Source organism: Artemia sp. Qi Xiang Cuo, chromosome 20 (genome assembly GCF_049724085.1).
Source record: "Artemia sp. Qi Xiang Cuo chromosome 20, ASM4972408v1, whole genome shotgun sequence".
Classification (NCBI taxonomy): Eukaryota; Metazoa; Arthropoda; class Branchiopoda; order Anostraca; family Artemiidae; genus Artemia; species Artemia sp. Qi Xiang Cuo.
In genome coordinates this window covers 17,272,479-17,286,602 of record NC_142813.1, presented here as the reverse complement: position 1 = coordinate 17,286,602, position 14,124 = coordinate 17,272,479, and positions in this window count along the sequence as shown.

Here is a 14,124-nt window from a genome sequence, read left to right as displayed (position 1 = left end):
TAAATCATTCTTTTAAAAAAAACCAGTTATATTTCATTTCTTTCAAGTGAATGAATAGATCTGAGACCATTACATGGTCCACCGACCTCTGAAGCTGCTCTGAAGATTATTATCAAGAAAACTGCATCATGGTGTGCGAGAGCAGAGGATGGCTGGCCCCCAGCCCCCCATTGCACTTCCTGGCTGAAGGGCCAAGAAACGGAGATCAGCACCGCCGGTTTGGACCTTAAGGGTCCAGTGCCGTCATACTTACTACTTACTTTACTTACATTACATGCAATGATACAGATATTGTTCTCTTTGGTGCAAGATAGAGATTTAAACTTGTCACATAATTTTGTGTTTCGCAAGAACATCATTTTTATCGTTTATTTTTATTTTTTTTATCCTCCTTAAAAAAATATTGTCTTAACCGTAAACACTGTCTTTACTTACGTATAAAAACTATATAACAAATCACAATGGCGAAGAGAAGGGATGACAAACTAGAGACAAGCTGACATAGGGGGACAGAAGAAGAGGGGATTCGCACACCAACACGGTCACTTTTGAGCTGATGAGTTTTAATGAGATAGATTGCTAACTTCATTTTGTTTACTTATATTTTTATTAACATTAGCTTCTCTTAATGTACTTTTGTCTTAAATTTTAACAAGTCCCAAGGATTTCAGTTGTTTCTACGATTCCAGTTGCCCAAATTTTGGAATCAGTTGTCTTCTACGATTTATATTTGCAATCACCAATTACCATATACTTATCTTATCTTATTATCGAATATATTTTGTATGTTTGAAAGCAGCACGAGAAACCATTTTTTGATGTATTTATTGTTTTTGAAGCTCCTTTTTTTGCAGTTACCATTAGGCCGAATCATTCTTTACTTGAAGTTTTTTTTACCGTGAACTATTTGAAAATTAAATAGAATCTAAGACCATACATGACGAATTCAAAATAAAGACAAAAAAATTGAATGAACAGAAGGACAAATCTTCAAAAATGATTGCTGAAAAACAAAAGTTTTTGAGACTTGCGGTTTACTAAGGAAATGAAGAAGAAAGAATTACCTTTGGAAAAAGTGGAAAGCTTCTTTTCTGGTCCATCGCCTGGATGAATATAGGAATTACAGAAACCTGTTTAAACCAATTATTCGCCGAGTTAAGTCTGATTTTTAAGTGAGGAAGTCTTTTGAATGTGGGAATAATGCTAGAATGTGGAAAAAAATGTATTACATCATTTTTAAATCTGGCTCTTCCATGTCAGTTTTACATCAAAGTCTTCTAATCGATGATCGGTTGGTATTTGCTAGAGAAGTTGTTTAAAGTTAACCAGTGTCTTATTTATTTGCTTTTTTGAAAACCACAGCAGCAGCTATTTCTCCAGCACCTTCTGACCAGATTACAAGTCTTATTTAGGCCCTGCTTGCCTAAAATCAGTGCCACTGGAGCCTGTAACTGAGTTCGAAATCTAAGCTGCTCTACAAGGCACTTTCTTGTGAGGCCCATGTGATATTAGGGTTATCCAGTTCATTTTACCAACAATTGTCTAACCCTTAACTGAGCTTGTTACATTTCTCCAGCACCTTCTGACCAGATTACAAGTCTTATTTAGGCCCTGCTTGTCTAAAATCAGTGGCACTGGAGCCTGTAACTGAGTTCAAAATCTAAGCTTCGCTACAAGGCACTTTATTGTCAGTCCCATATGATATTAAGGTTATCCAGTTCATTTTACCTACAGTTGTCTCACCCTTAACTGAGCTTGTTACATCTTCTTTTGATCTTGTTATTTTCTCAGAATTACTTAAAAGCCCAGGGGTAATAGTTCAATATAAAGGTGGCTCAAGCAGTGATCCTTCAAGTTACAGACCAATCTCTCTCCTGTCAGTATTCAGCAAGATTTTTGAAAATTCCATGCTTTCTAGACTCAGAAACTTCCTTGTTGTAAAACAAACTTTTGCGAATTTTAATTTGAGTTTCGTGCCGTTCATTCGTCCGAGAAGGCATGTGCTCCACTCTTTAGTTACATTTACTCGGCCTTAGATTCTGGTTTAGTTCCAGCTGGTCCTTTTTGAACGTGAAGAAGGGGTTCGACACCAACACGTGAAATTCTTCTAAGAAAACTTTGCCACATTGGAGTTAAAGGAATCGTTCACTCTTTGTTCCATTCGTATCTTTCGATGAGAAGATTTTTATTGGTGAGAACCCTCTAAATGTCTTGAAGGTTGAGAATGGAGTCCCTCAAGGGTCCATCAAATAGACAGGCCCCATTTTTTATTTACATTAAGGATCTTTTTTTATTCAATACTGATGTGTATTCCAAAGTTTTGTTGCCGTTTGTGACACCCCGCCAATATTGGTCCCAGTCAGAGTCCAATGACAGCCTATTTGTATTCGCTGATGACAGTACTCTATTTACGGTCGTATTTGATCAAGCTTCACTGGATAAAAATCTTCATGCTCAATTTAATGTTCTATTTCATTGTTTAAAGTGAACTATTTGGCTCTTAATGTTTCTAAGTCTAAGTTTTTTCCAGAGTTTCTATTCGAGATTCGTATGATACATACGTCAAATAGTACTCCATTAGATCTGAAAATGGTTATGTCTGCAACGAGACAAACCTAGGGAATATATGTAAATCAGTTACAGGTTCAACCCGTCATTTTCCTATAAGGGGCAGGGCTTCATAGTTTTGCATTTGATTCGACAGGAATACCGAGGCTCAGAAACAATGTTCCGTCATTAATGTCTTCTATAAAACATTTTCAAGATTTTTTCATCTCTTTTGTTGCGGTGTGGGAGCAGTAATAGTGCATAAGGTTTCACGGGTGATTGCGTAATTTGTCTTATCTCTAGCATGTACAAGAATATACAGTACAGTTTCACGTGCACATTTTAAAAAGTGACTGGTTTTTCTGATTTTTTGGACAATTGCCTTATATTGAGAGTGGTTTGTTATTAATGTGTCGTTGCTAATTAAAAAATTGAATGCTACTATCAGAAATGTTCGATTAGCATTTGCAATAGTGGATAAGGGATTCATGAAATGGACTGTACGAACGATCTTATTTGAATAATAGGGAAAAAACAGAGCTAGATAATATTTGCGAATTGGTTCCTATGACGATGGAGAAAAAGGGTTAAAGTGATTAGCAGTTAGGGTAACCTCGATGGCGTTTGAACAGTGTTGTCAGTTTAAAATAGAGTCTAACGTTATAGTATACTAAAAAGTTGATACTAAGAGAGATGTAGATGGCGAGAAAAGAATTTTAATAATGGATAGCTTTACTTCTTCCATGTGTTCTGTATAATACACAAGTGGCGTTTGAACAGTGTTGTCAGTTTAAAATAGAGTCTAATGTTATAGTATAATAAAAAGTTGATACTAAGAGAGATGTAGATGGCAAGAAAATAATTTTAATAATGAAATTCAGAACAAACCTTAGAATTCCTTGCAAATCAAGTAGTAAGGTGTATGTGAGTACGAACCATCAAGGATCATAAGTACCAACGACCCTAACCAGCAGAGACATCAACCCCCCAAAGGTCCCCTATCAACAAACTCGAAGGGAGCCCCTCCCCTCCCCTCCAACTTTTTGGCCCTCTCCCCCCCCCCATTTTTTTTTGAATTTTTTTTTATTTTTTTTAACTTTTTTTCACTATTTTTTTTAACATGAAATATTTTTTTCAACTTTTTTTTTTCATGTCTTCGAATGAGATGAAACACTTAAAATAAAAAACAAATCACATTTAATATTTTCCAAACTCAAAATGAGATTGGTATAGACACGATAGTCATGACCTTTACTATTAGAACTGTTGCAGGTAACACATTACCTGCTGATACATCCTATCGTCACCTTTCGGGTATTAGCATTCAACGGAAGATCAAAACAGAAAGGCCTACTCTTCTACTAATATCATAAACCATATCTTGTCTACGTGCCAAAACTGTTACATGTGTAAAAACAATGTGATAATAGACAGTGAAATTGGCAGAAAAATAAAAAGGGCATTGGTAGAAAATATCACTATGGAATATAAAGATGAATCGATGAAAAACAAAGTATCATCAAACGTTACTGCCATTGATCAAACAGTCAATGAACTAAATAAAACCAAAGATGTAAAGTGTATTGAGCCTGTCGATGACACACCAGTAAAAATTGTGTATGACTCAAAATGGAATAATGATTATTCTACTGATTACGAACTAAGTGAAGACAATAACAACAATATCAAGAGAGAACGTGGTAAAGTATTTTATGGAACGGATTCAAAATGTGCATCCTTTGTCAGATATGCTGGATGAAATTGACAAAATCTAAGTATCAGTTTGAATAAATGCTTTATCAACATCATTTGTCGGATATAACGGATAAAATTGGCAAAATCTAAGTATCAGAGTGATTAAATGCTTTATCAGCATCCTTTGTTGGATATCTCGGATAAAATCTAAGTATCAGAGTGATTAAATTCTATATTAACATCCCTTTCTCGGATACATGATCATGTTTTGATATTTCCGAGGTGCTTTCCCAGTGGCACTGCTGCCATCTATAACCAATCTAACCTAAATTCAATGTAACGACGCATGAAGTCAAAATGAATAGAACTTGGATTTTATGACTGTTATCTGATGTATCCGATAAAAACTTTGAAAACGAATTTATTCTTTCTGGTACTTAGATTTTGTCACTTTTATACGATGTATCTGACATGTGATGTTGATAATGCATTTAAGGGATATTGATAAAGCACTTATTCACTCTTATACTTAGATTTTGTCGATTTTATCCCATGTATCTGAGAAAGGGATGTTGATATGGAATTTAATAACTCTGATACATAGATTTTGTCAAGTTTATCCCAAGTATTCGAGAAAGGGATGTTGATATAGAATTTAATCACTTTTATACTTAGATTTTGTCAATTTTATCACATGTATCCGAGAAAGGGATGTTGATACTGAATTTAATCACTCTGATACTTAGATTCTGTCAGTTTTATCCGACATATCCGACAAATGATGTTGATAATGAATTTAGATTTTGTCAATTTTATTCAACATATCCGACAAAGGATGCTGAAAAAGCATTTATTCACTCTGATATTTAGATTTTGTTAATTATAATTGTTGTAACTGATAAAAGATGTTGATAAAAAATAAATTATTCACACTGATACTTAGATTTTGTCAATTTTATCCCATGTACCCGAGAAAGGAATGCTGATATAGAATTTAATCATACTGATACTTAGATTTTGACAATTTTATCCTATGTACCCGAGACGAGAAAGGGATGTTGATATGGAATTTAATCACTCTGATACTTAGATTCTGTCAGTTTTATCCAACATATCCGACAAAGGATGTTGATAATGAATTTAGATTTTGTCAATTTTATTCAACATATCCGACAAAAGATACTAAAAAAGCATTCATTCACTCTGATATTTTGATTTTGTTAATTATATTTGTTGTAACTGATAAAAAATGTTGATAAAAAATAAATTATTCCCTTTGATACTTAGATTTTGTCAATTTTATCCCATGTACCCGAGAAAGGGGTGTTGATATAGAATTTAATCAATCTGATACTTATATTTTGTCAATTCTATCCGATATAGCCGACAAATGATGTTGTTAATGCATTTAAAGGATGTTAAAACATAATTTGTTTACTCAGACACTTAGTTTTTGTGAATTTTATCCCATACATCCGTGAAAATTATGTCGGTATAGAATTTAATCGCTCTGATACTTATATTTTATCCATTTTATAAGACATATATAACAACGGGTGTTGTTAGTGAATTTATTCACACTGACACTTAGATTTTGTCAATTTTATCCGATGTAACTGGCAAAGGATGTTGATAAAAAAAAATATTCACTCTATCACTTAGATTTTGTCAATTTTAATCTATGTATCCGAGAAAAGGATGCTGATGTAGAATTTAATCACACTGATACTAAGATTTTGTCAATTTTATCCGACATATCCGATAAAGGATGTTGTTAAAGCATTTATTCATTCTGATATTTAGATTTTGTCAATTTTTATTCGATGTATCTGACAAAGGATGTTGATAAAAATTAAAAGTTTTGTTCACTCTGGCACTTATATTTTTATCGATTTTTATTCGATGTATCTGGCAAAGGATGTTGAGAAAAAAAATTATTCACTCTGATACTTAGATTTTGTCAATTTTATTCGATGTATCTGGCAAAGGATGTTGATAAAAAAAAATTATTCACTCTGACACTTATATTTTATCAATTTTATTCGATGTATCTGGCAAAGGATGTTGATAAAAAAAAATTATTCGCTGAGAAACTTATACTTTGTCAATTTTATCTAACCTATCCAACAAAGTATGTTGATAACGAATTTATTCATTCTGAAATTTAGATTTTTTCAATTCTATTTGATGTTTCTGACAAAGGATGTTGATAAAAAAAAATTATTCACTCTGACACTTAGATTCTGTCAATTTTATCCTATGTATCCGAGAAAAGGATGTTGATATAGAATTTAGTCACCCTGATACTTAGATTTTGTCAATTTTATCCGACATATCCGATAAATGATTTTGTTAAAGCATTTATTCATCTGAAATTTAGATTTTGTCAATTTTATTTGATGTATTTGACAAAGGATGTTAATAAAAAAATTTATTCACTCTGACACTTATATTTTAACAATTTTTTTCGATGTATCTGGCAAAGGATGTTGTTAAAAAAAATTATTCACTCTGATACTTAGATTTTGTCAATTTTATCCGACATATCCAACAAAGGATGTTGATAGTGAATTTATTCACTCTGATACATAGATTTTGTCAATTTATCCGATGTATCTGGCAAAGGATGTTGATAAAAAAATTTATTCACTCTAACACTTAGAATTTGTCAATTTTATCCTATGCATCCGAGAAAAGGATGTTGATATAGAATTTATTCATCTGAAATTTAGATTTTGTGAATTTTATTTGATGTATCTGACAAAGGATGTTGATAAAAAAAAATTATTCACTCTGACACTTATATTTTATCAATTTCATTCGATGTATCTGGCAAAGGATGTTGCATCAATTTTATTCGATGTATCTGGCAAAGGATTATGATAAAAAAATTATTCACTCTGATACTTAGATTTTGTCAATTTTATCCGACATATCCGACAAAGGATGTTGATAATGAATTTATTCGCTCTGATGATTATATTTTGTTAATTTTATTCAATGTATCTATCAAAGGATGTTGATAAGAAAAAATTATTCACTCTAACACTGAGAATTTGTCAATCTTATCCTATGTATCCGAGAAAAGGATGTTGATATAGAATTTAGTCACTCTGATACTTAGATTTTGTCAATTTTATCAGACATATCCGATAAACGATGTTGTTAAAGCATTTATTCATTCTGAAATTTAGATTTCGTCAATTTTATTTGATGCATCTGACAAGGGATGTTGATAAAAAAATTGTTCACTCTGACACTTAGATTCTGTCAATTTTTTCCGATGTATCTGACAAAAGATGTTGATAAAAAAATTTATTCACTCTAACACTTAGATTTTGTCAACTTTATCCTATGTATCTAAGAAAAGGATGTTGATATAGAATGCTGTATTGTCTGTCTAGGATGCGACTTCAATCGATAATGAATGTTAATAAAGAATTTGTTCATTTTTGTTTCATAATTTTCTTAATTAAATTTCTGTATTGTGTATCCAAGAGGTGAATTCAAGAAAGAGTTTGTTACTTACCTACTTACAATTTTTTCATAATGACATATCCAACAACAAATGTTAATAAAGAATTTATTCATTCTGATAATATTTTCGTGTTTTTTGCAAGCCATTCGTACTATACCTTAAACGCATTTAGATAATTCCTTGATAAAAAAATGTTGTCCAACATATCCGACAAATGATGTTGATAAAGCATTTATTCAGTCTGATACTTAGATTTTGTCAATTTTATCCGATGTATCTGACAATAGATGTTGATATAAACAAATTTATTCACTCTGACGCTTAGATTTTTTAAATTTTATCCCATGTATTCGAGAAAGGATTGTTGATATAGAATTTAACCAATCTGAAGCTTGAATTGCTTAAATTTTTTTCAATAAACCCGAAATTTGATGTTTAAAGTGCATCGGGAGGGTGTTGTTAAGTATTTGATCGTACTAGTACTTAGATTTTACCCATTTTATCCTTCGTATCTGAAAAAAGAATGTTGGTCTATAATCTAATTTCTCTGGTTCTAGATTTTATAAGAGATATCCAAAAAAAGATGTTCATAAAGCATTTAATCACTCAGATACTTAGATTTTGTCAATTTTATCCGTTATATCCGACAAATGATGTTGATAAAGCATTTATTCAATCTGATACTTAGATTTTGTCAATTTTATCCAGCATATCCGACAAAGGATGCACATTTTGAATCCGTTCCATAAAATAGTTTACCATGTTCTCTCTTGATATTGTAATTATTGTCTTCTCTTAGTTCGTTATCAGTAAAATAATCATTATTCCATTTTGAGTCATACACAATTTTTACTGGTGTGTCATCGACAGATTCAATATACTTTTCGTCTTTGGTATTATTTGGTTCATTGACTGTTTGATCAATGGTAGTAACGTTTTCTGGTACTTTGTTTTTCATCGATTCATCTTTATATTCCATAGTGATATTTTCTGCCAATGTCCTTTTTATTTTTCTGGCAATTTCACTGTCTATTATCACATTATTTTTACACAGGTAACAGTTTAGGCATGTAGACAAGATACGGTTTATGATATTAGTAGAAGAGTATGCCTTTCTTTTTTTGACCTTCCTTTGAATGCTACTACCCGAAAGCTGACCATTGGATATATCAGAAGGTAATGTGTTACCTGCAACAGTAGCAAGGAGTTGTCCTATATCATCACCGTTTATTTTTATGTTGGCATTCTCTTTGAGTGCAATCATATCTGGAGATCTCAATCTTGCATATCCACCAACATAAAAGTTGAATTTTTTCGGTGCTCCAAAGAAATTTAATTCCTTACTGTCATGACAATGCATGCATACATTTCCAATAGTGCTACCACTTGTACTTGTTTCATAGTTTAAATACTTCTCCTTATCAGTATTCAATGCTACAATAGCATTGTCATGTGAACACACTTTATTAAAATGCTCCATGTTCACTTTTTTTTAAAGATATGACTTATGTGTTTGCCGTTCCATCGCTTAGAAAAACAATGATTTGATGCTTGCAATAAACTAGATATTGCCGATAACCCGCAATAAAGTATCAGTGGGAAAGCCGCATCGTTTCTCTGAGCAAGAATATAGTACAATTGTTGGAGCCGCAAGCATATTTTATGTAATTTTAAGATACTTAAAAAAAAGTTTAATTATTTCGAAGTCCAAAAAAAATTTTTAGTCCAAAAAAAAAGTGCTACTACAAAAATTATTTTTCTAATAGTAAAGGTTATGACTATCATGTCTATATCATTCTCATTTTGAGTTTGGAAAATATTAAATGTGATTTTTTTTTTTTTTTAAGTATGTTTCATCTGATTAGAAGACATGTAAAAAAAAAGTTGAAAAAACTATATCATGTAAAAAAAATAATAAAAAAAAAGTTAAAAAAAAAATTCAAAAAAAAATGGGGGGCGGGGGCCAAAAAGTTGGAGGGGAGTGGGGTGCCCTTCGAGTTTGAGGATAGGGGAACTTTGGGGGATTGATGTCTCTGATGGTTAGGGTCGTTGGTGCTTATGATCCTTGATGGTTCGTACTCACAAACACCTTACTACTTGATTTGCAAGGATTTCTAAGGTTTGTTCTGAATTTCATTATTAAAATTCTTTTCTTGACATCTACATCTCTCTTAGTATCAACTTTTTAGTATACTATAATGTTAGACTCTATTTTAAACTGACAACACTGTTCAAACACCATCGAAGTTACCTTAACTGCTAATCACTTTAATTCTTTTTCTCCATCTTCATACATCCAATTCGCAAATGTTATCTAGCTCTGTTTTTATCCCTATCATTCAAATAAGATCGTTCGTACAATCCAATTCTCGAATCCCTTATCCCTTTTTGCAAATGTCAATCAAACAATTCTGATTGCAGCATCCAATTTTTTAATTAGCAACGACGCATTAATAACAAACTACTCTCGAGTTAAGGCAATTGTCCAAAAAATCAGAAAAACCAGTCACTTTTTAAAATGTGCACGTGAAACTGTACTGTATATTCTTGTACATGCTAGAGATAAGACAAATTACGCAATCACCCGTGAAACCTTATACACTATTACTACTTGTGGGTTCAGCCTTTTCTAAGACCATAATAATGATACCTAGAAAATTTGTTTATGCTTTGTACTATATGTTTTCGCTCTTTTATTCGTACAAAATTTTTGTTCTTAAAAGGGAGCAGCCAATCCCTTGAACTCTGCTGCGGATGCCTTTCAAGTCAAATTATCTGAAATTTTTTTTGAAAACAGTTTTCTTCGATAATACTAATATTTGTTGAAACCGAATAAACTTAAGTAATTTGCACAAGTTACATTTATTTCCCAATAAAAATTTAATTAATGTTTCTATGTGTGTTCCCCACCTCCCCAGTGTCGAAATTTGGCCTACTATTGGACGAACACATTCGCTTGAGTCCACTAGCTCTTTACTTTTTTTAAGGACATGAAGGTCTTGACTGTTCTTCTAATTAAACGGACAAAATATCTGTTTAATTAGATTATTTGTTTAATCAAAATGGTAAAATCAAATCTGAAGCTAGCTCCTGTTTCCAAAATAGCTGCATTCACGATGCAGAAATTTTGTCTTTACACAATAGTTTGCTCTATAGCAAATTTCTTCGAAATAATTTTTTTTTTCTATTTGTTCTCAGTTACAATACACGCACATATGATTTTGATTAGGTGTCTAAAATTGTAATTTTATGTATAGCCTATATTAAAGTGATTTTGTAGGTACGAAGCACTAGCCAAAAATTTTGGTAAAACATTGCTAGAACCCCAATTTTCTGTTCACTTCGTCTAAATTGATTTAAAAAAAATTTTCCACAAAAGAAGTTTTTCAAAGAAAAGTAAAGAGCTCCATTAAAAAAAAATGAGCAGAAATAAACTCAAACAACCTTCCAAGTGTAAAACTACCCCAAATCATCATCAATAATAAATGAAACTCAAAACGATCAGAAATTAACATGAGTAGGGCTGGCAATCCCCATGGCTTCTAAGGACCAGAACATAATTTGCACTTTACTGAAAAAAAAAAAATGAACACGGATTGTCAATTTAATATACATATACTGATATTTACTCCTAAAATTTTTATTATTTTTCTTATTTATTAAAGTACAAAAGTGAAAACGTTTTAAATTTATTTTATTTTCATATCAGATTACTATTTGTTTATTATTGATAACGGAATATTCTGTTTACACCAGTTCTATCTAATTATTGTGAACGAGTTATATTTACAGAATGCAGTTTTGATTTATTCTGGTGACTCAATTTTTGACTTTTTGTATGTAAATTTTGGATTTGAAATAACAGAATCGAATGTTTCTCCTAATTATGATTCCTCCTTATTTATGGAACTATGAAGAACCTACAAATATAGCTCACAGTTGCTCCAACATATATGATAGCCAACTCTGATAAGAAGGAATATGTTTTACCAGTAGACATCAGCGACGTTTGGAGATGGTTCCCATAGGGCATAAGAAAACATTACAATGTATAATAAACTAGAAAAATGAGAAGTATTCCCGTTTACATCTAGGTAAAAGCAAAGCTATTGATATTCCGCAAACCTTCACCTATTAAATTGTCTAGCTGTAATTCTGATATACTCAATAGATCGCCGAACAAGGCTGCTTTACCCAAGTATCGTCTCGGAGTTACTTAAGGGTTGATTTTATGCTTTGCCTATTTAAAAAGGAATTATTAACCCTTCACTAGTGAGTTTTTTAGTGAAAATTACTCTTGTTTAGTGGGTTTTTTTTTAGTGTCGAATTCAAATTATTAACTTCAAAGTTTTAAAAAAAAGCTGTTAATCCAACTTTTGTCTAGAACTCCTATATCAAGTATGATCATCAAGTTAACATTTTTAAAAACCTCACGTAATAGTAATCTAGACAAACTTCTTAATATCAAATTGTTGAGTTGATCAACATGGATGCATTATCATGTTGATCATGATCATGCATGATTATGAATGAACAATGGATTTATGGTCAACTTTTGAATACTTTACCAACGTCATCAAATTTATTAAGTGTTTTTGCAATCTATGGTCTCATGAAGGTGATTTGCTTTCCGTTAGTGCTTCGCACTCAGTATTTTCTTGCTGTTGACATGCAGCTTATAGGGATAATCCCGATAAGCTGCCAACCAACAGCAATAGAGCTGAGCAACAACAATAAAAGTTTACTTAAAAACACCAGTGGTTAACACTTTGATAACCATATTTTAAGGGGATTGGAGCTGTGGAATTCTTCAAATGATCTCTTTTCCTTTCTTCGTTTTATTTTTTTTTGGGGGGGAGAGGGAGTGGAGGTATAAACAGTAAGTTAAAGATAGGAAAAAATGTATATTGATATAGTTTTTCATTTTCATTTATATAGTCTCCATTTTTTAAAAGCTATCTCATATTACCATGTCAGATAGAGATAATAAACCAGTCTTTCTATATCAAAACCCAGTTGTTTTTTTTTATAAAGACCTTGTAGAATAAAAAATTTAGAAATTTATAATAATGAATGGAAAGCTGCTCTTAGAACTAAATTACCGATTTGTTCTAGATTATTCAAACTAGATATATTTCAAAGATTTATACTAGAATCAGACTGATTGACAAAAAGTCACTACAAGTCTTTCTAATTTTATAGTTAATTAAAAAAAAAGGTTGAAACATTTTTGAAACACTCGCCCTTTTATTTTTAGTACACCGCTATACGGTATGAATGCTTAATATACAAGATGGTTTGATCAAGAAAAGAACACCCAAATAAATTATTAGCATAAAATCTTATCATTGCGAATAGCGTTAAACATGCATTAAACAGATTAAGTTAATATATTGGTAAAATTGGCAACAACTTGATAAAGTTTGACTATGATGGACAAAGTCTGTTATAATCATTAAGAACCGTAAAACCATTGTCATTTTAATGTATTGCCTGTAATATCTTACTGAACCGCTTAAGAGGACGACCCCTTTTGAAGTATATCTTCTTGCCCCTTCTTCCAGTTGCCCCTTCTTAATAATTTGTTTTTGAATTTCACAAGCTTAGATAATTTCAGAGACCACACTGCTTTTCCATGACGATAAATAAAAGTTCAAATAGGGATAAAATCCTTTTAATAGACAGTGTTTCACAAACAGTGATAGAAATTCGCAAAAATACCAGATATTTCGGTCACATATGCAGTGAACGCTATCAGTAAATGCGATCAGTATACGTACTGCATATGTGACCGAAATATTTGGTATTTTTGTGAACTTCTATCACTGTTTGTGAAACACTGTTTATTAAAAGGATTTTGTCCCTATTTGAACTTTTATTTATTCACAAGCTTAGTGAGCCGGCTAATAAATTTTTTGAATCCCAATAAGGGCAAGACCCTGATTCCTCTTTTTTACATTCATTGCTGCTCAGGAGAAAAATTTGTCCCTAAAGATGGGTTCCTTGTAATAATTTTAAAAAGAATTTACTAAATAACTTCAACAACACTTTAACAATTAATAGTCGCTAACAGTAAAATTCACTAACAATTTTAAAGATTTAGATAAAGAGGTAAATACACCAAGAAGAAAACAGATTTTAAAAAACGAAAAAACAATTATTATCACCACCAGGCACGTAAAAAGGAATTTTCCCAGAGACGGTGTATATCTTAGACAAGTGACAGCAATTTCAACAAAACAGAAAAACTGTTTGATTAGGCTACATGAAAATTATAGATTATCAAAGGAAAAAATAAAACAATTATGATAGTTCAAATGTTTCACACCTCTACGTCCCCATGAGTGCATGCCTGGTTGTAATAATTAAATTTAAAAGGTTTTAAGTCCGCCATTGGGGAGCTC